This window comes from Balaenoptera borealis (genome assembly GCF_965194805.1).
Source record: "Balaenoptera borealis genome assembly, chromosome: 4".
Lineage (NCBI taxonomy): Eukaryota > Metazoa > Chordata > Mammalia > Artiodactyla > Balaenopteridae > Balaenoptera > Balaenoptera borealis.
The window spans coordinates 149,694,583-149,699,634 of record NC_138861.1 but is presented as its reverse complement, the minus strand read 5'-3'; the positions used below and the strand labels follow the sequence as shown (position 1 = coordinate 149,699,634).

At 64.0% G+C, this 5,052-nt stretch overlaps 1 long non-coding RNA gene across 2 annotated transcripts; it reads left to right on the top strand.

Moving 5' to 3' along the window:
- Positions 1-262: 262 nt before the first annotated feature.
- Positions 263-2,019, top strand: LOC309627787. 2 transcript variants are annotated; one of them, XR_014243956.1, is made up of 2 exons: positions 263-1,021; positions 1,472-2,019. It is a non-coding gene; the product is annotated as an uncharacterized lncRNA (long non-coding RNA). The 2 variants fall into 2 exon arrangements; XR_014243957.1 differs by having other exon boundaries at positions 1,457-2,019.
- Positions 2,020-5,052: the final 3,033 nt, after the last annotated feature.

Genomic DNA, 5,052 nt, shown 5'->3' with positions numbered 1-5,052 from the left:
CCCTCAGGCCGCGCTCCTCCCTCAAAGGACGTCGCGCCTCAGAGGCAACAGGACCGCGGCCGGCGCCCCGCCCCCACGACACAGGCCCCGCCCCGCCCCGCCGCCCCGCCCATCAGCCGGCCGGCACTTGCCTTCCCACAGCCGCGCCTCTCCGCGCGCATGAGAGGCGGGGCCTATGTCGTGGGGGCGGGACCTCGGTCGGCGGGTGGGCGGGGACTTACGGCGGAAGGGGCGTTCTGGGTGGGGCGGGGTTTCAGCCGATGGGGCAGGGCCTGCGCAGGCCGGGGCTCGTTTCCCCGGCGGGCGGGCGAACGGCGCGTGCGCCATGCTGGCCCCGCCCCCGGGGTCGGGGCTACACCCATCTGCCCACCCACCTGCGCGCCTGCGGGCGGTGGGCGTGAGCCAGTGTCCAGGAAGGCAAAGGCGGGCAGCGATGGCGACCTGAGGCAGCGGGAGGGCACGCTCGGCGCAGGGGCGAGTGGCCTCCCCGGCGCGAAGGGCTCGGCCCCGCCGGCGGCCCGGCCGTTCGGGGTCCCCACTCCCCACACCGTCCGGCCTGGAGCCCTGGTTCGGCCTCGCCGGCCACCCCGCCCTGCCTGTGACCCGCTGTGTGACCTCGAGCAGGTCTCTTGCCTTTTCCGGTCTGCCGGTGACTCCGCCCTGTGCGACCGGCCGGGCGGCAGGGGCTCAGAGGCCTTGGTTAGCGCTCCTGGCAGGAGAGAAGGGTGGGCCTTCGTCCATCCGAGCACAGTGGCGGCTGAGACCGGACCTCTGGGGGTCTCCAGGAGGTGAGGCTGGCGGTCGGCGGTCTGGCCCTTGGAAGGGGCCCTGCCTCGCCCTCCAGCCTTCCATCCTGGGGGCCGGCTGGGGTCCTGACCCAGGCCCACAGGCCCACTGGCCCCCGCATCAGACCCGCCCTGCCGCCCCAGCTCAGGGGGCAGCTCTGAGGCCGGGCGTCTGCACCGCCTACACCCTGGTCGTCTGCGTGGGCTTGTTTCAGACGAGATGGTTCCTGAAAAGGGTAAGGGCAGGCAAACGCTCCTCACCCGTGGGAGGGGTCACTGGGGCTGGGAGAGGCCTTAGGGACCCTGTGGTCCACAGTTCCCCCACTTGAGTCTCCAGGCCCTGAGCTTTGTGCAGGTGGTGAGAAGGGGTCAGATGGGAAAGAGCCACCTGCCACCTGGGTGCTCACTCTTGGCCTGGGGGCAGGGGCATTGAAGAAGGGGCTCCACACTGACCAGGCCCTGCAGTGGGCCCTGAGGCCAGACAAATGCATGACAGGGATGGGGTGGTGGCTCTTTTAGGTGGAAAAGGGAGTGGCATTGGGAAGAAACCCAAAGGAGGTGAGAGTGTAAGCCTCCTGGGCATTCCTGGGGTTGGGTGCTGGGGGAGACATCAGGGATGTGGCCCCTGAGCGCCAGGCCAGGGCCTCCATGCAGTTTCTGGGCCTGGTGAGGCCGGTCCTATACAGGTTTTAGAGCCGAGCCAAGCCAGCTGTCACCAGGACTGGCGGGGAAGAGTCCCCCTGCAGCCACGTGGAAGAACTGGAGTCCCGGCATAGCTGGTGCACGGAGCAGGGCCAGCGATAGACGGGGGGGGGGGGGGGGGGGGGGGGGGCACGGCGATGTGGGCGCCCAGGCCGCTTCCATGGGCATCCACACCGCCATCCTTTAATCTCCTCCAAGAGTCAAGCGGTGCTGGCCAGGTTCCCCGAGAACAAGTGGCTCTGTGATCCAGAACAGAGCAGGACACAGACACCTGGGGGCACCTGTGTGGGGGAGGGGAGCTGGGTCTTCTGCTGTAGCCCATCTGGACCCGTGATGACCACCTCAAGTCACCAAGGTCACCTTTGTGTTTGTCAAAAGCCTTCGGACTGATTAAGTTGTATCCCCCTGCCCCTCAGCCCTTATTTGGATATTTACTGAAGGTTTCCAGTGGATCAAGAGAAGTAGTCTGTGCCCCATTAATGTCTCTCATTGGATTTAATGATTTCACATAAAACTGAAAAGCATCTCAGAACCCTCCTGTAACTGGGGACAAAGTTGTGGGGATGGAGTTACAGACCAGAGGTCCTTGCCAGCTCTTGCTGGCTCCCATGCTCCGGGCTCCTGCCGCTGTGGCTGTCCCATCAGGAGGGCTTGGCCCGCACTAGTGCCCTTTGTCAGGCCCTGCCATGGATTAGCCCGAGGGAGGGAAGGTGCTAGAACCGACCTGTTTCCGATCAGGAGGCTGAGGCTCGGACCAAAGGGATTCGTTCCCCCGCCGTCGCTCATCCTCCCTCTACCGGAGCCTTGTTAGGAGTGAGGACAAGCCCCCCCCAGCCCGCGACCCCGGCCAGGGTGGCCAGGAGCAGCAGAAGGGGCACGCCGCATGCACGGTGGCGCTTGACCTCTGCTGGGGGCGGGAGGTGCGGGGGCACCTTCCAGGAGGCGGAGCTGGAGCTGCCTTAAAGCCAGCAGCGCTTTCATGCTTTCACCGGGAGCGACGGGGCTGGGCACGCGGGCGGGCGGGGGCGGGCGGGGGCGGATGCTCGCTCGACGCTGTGCCCTGCGTAGGGGCCACGAGGCCTGGGACCTGCCACTGGCCAGAGTCACCCACGCACAAAAGGTAGTAGCTGGCGTGCAGCAGGGATACACGTGTGGAGCGAGCTAACGAATGCAAGGATGGGTGGGCTGGTGGGAGAGCTCCTAACCTGGGCTAGGAAGTACCCGGAGGAGGTGACGCCCCTTGGGGGTTTAAAGCCCAGTGGAAGTGAGAGGAGGAAGCTGGCAAAAGTCAGGAGGTGAGCCCTGGAGGGAGAGTCTCCAGGAGGCCCCTCTCAGCCCACAAAGCCTGAGTGGACGTTTCCACCCAGGGCCCCGCCCCCTCCCTCCCCAGCCTTCCTGGCCCAGCGAGCCCTTCCCTGACACCCGGCACTCAGACTGGGCTGAGGAGAGAGCTTTTTAGACAAGCCTCTCCGGGTCCCCAGGGGCCTGGATGGCTTTCTGATGGGAGGGCAGGAGTGGAACCCCTCTTTTGACCCAGGGGCTAACCTCCAGGAGCGAGAGCCTACCCTGGGCTGCCCTGGCCTGCCCGTCCGCCAGTGTCCGCCTCTGGGTGCGGCCATCCTGTTTCCAGAGAGTCCTGGGTCCAGTCCTTCCCTTCAGGCTCAGCTCCCACTTCTCAGATAAGAAAACCGAGGGGCTTCCCTGGTGGCGCAGTGGTTAAGAATCTGCCTGCCGATGCAGGGGACAGGGGTTCGAGCCCTGGTCTGGGAAGATCCCACATGCCGCGGAGCAACTAAGCCTGTGTGCCAGAACTACTGAGCCTGCGCTCTGCAGCCCACAGGCCACAACTGCTGAAGCCCGTGCCCCTAGAGCCCGTGCTCTGCAACAAGAGGAGCCACCGCAGTGAGAAGCCCGTGCACTGCAACGAAGAGTAGCCCCCGCTCGCCTCAACTAGAGAAACCCCACACGCAGCAGCAAAGACCCAATGCAGCCAAAAATAAATAAATAAAATAAATTAAAAAAAAAAAAGAAAACCGAGACCCAGGGAGGTTGTGACATCTGTGCCAGAGATGGGTCTGGAAACCGGCCACTCAGAGCTGGGGTCCGGGCCCTCCCGCGGCCCAGCACCAGCCTTGACAGCCACCGGGGTAGTCTGGACCGAGGGGATCAGCAAGTCAGGCAGCCCAACTCCAGGGTGCCCCTCATGCACCTGAGCCACCTGGCGGCCCTGGGGCCTCCCTCCCGAACCCGCCGCCCTTCGAGCTCGGGCTCCAGGCCTGTGGTGCCACCTCGGTTTGCAGAACGTGTCCTGTGCTCCAGGGGGAGTGGGCATGGGAACTTAGGGGCCAAAACTGGGGGGCAATGCTCTGGGGCAAGACCCTTCCTCCAGGGCAGGAGGGTCCAGAGGCTGGGTGAGGTGAGGGCCATCACGCTGGACAGACAGCGGAGGACCACCCAGGGAACAGCGGGATCCTTGATTTGCTCTGGACGCCACCGGGCAGCCCGCAGGGCAAGGCTTGGGCAGAAGCCCTTGGGAAAGTGAGGCCCAGGGCGCAGGGCAGAGGAACCTGGCCAGCGGGACCCCAGAGCCCCTGAGGTGCCCGGCTGGGGCTGCCTGCCTTATGCAACCAGCTGGGCCGTCCAGGGGTGTGGCCCACGGGACAGTGTCTGTCGGGGCATCTGAGCAGGCGCGGGCTCCCAGCTGGGAGGAGTGGGACCACCCCAGCCAAGCCCCTCATGGAGGCGGCTCCAGGGCTGACTTGTGTCTGACACAGCATTTTGGGGGAAGCAAGAAATCAGTGTTTCTGAGGTGGCACCTGCTGCTTTAGCCGGGCTGCATTAACCTGGGGGCAGCACCCTGGAGCCCACGGGACACGGCCCAGCTGCCCTGACCTAGAGGCCCCACGTCATAGCCCGAGGCTGGGGTGATGGTTAATTTCTGTGTCAGCTTGGCTGGATCACTGGGTGCCCAGACATTTGGTCAAATGTTATCCTGGGATTGCTGTGAGGGTGTTTTTGGATGAGATTAACATTCAAATGGGTGGACTTTGAGTAAAGCAAACACACACACATACACACACACACACACACACACACACTCTGTTGGCTCTGTTTCTCTGGGAAACGCTGCTGAGCATAGCTGGTATGTGGGGACCAGGCTCCTCCCACCTCTTGCTCTGCCAGGCTTAACGGAAGGCTTTGTCTCCTGCTGCAAGGTGGCTGCCCAGCTGCGCTCCTCGTCTGCATTCCAGCCGTAGGGAAGTAGAGAGCACGCCCTTCCCTTCAGGGCAGAACCCAGAAGTGGGTCATAGGCCACTGGGCAGGACCTCGTCACGTGGCCACAGCTATTGAGGAAATGTGGCCTTGAGCTAATAATTCTGTCACCTCGGCAGAAAGGGAGAGGCTGAGTAGCCATCGGGGACCATGAGACGTGTGTTTTGGACGGGCTGCCGCACCAGAGCTGCCTCAAGAGGAAGCCACGCAAGATGGGAATAAAGACACAGACCTACTAAAGAATGGACTTGAGGATATGGGGAGGGGGAGGGGTGAGATGTGACAGGGTGAG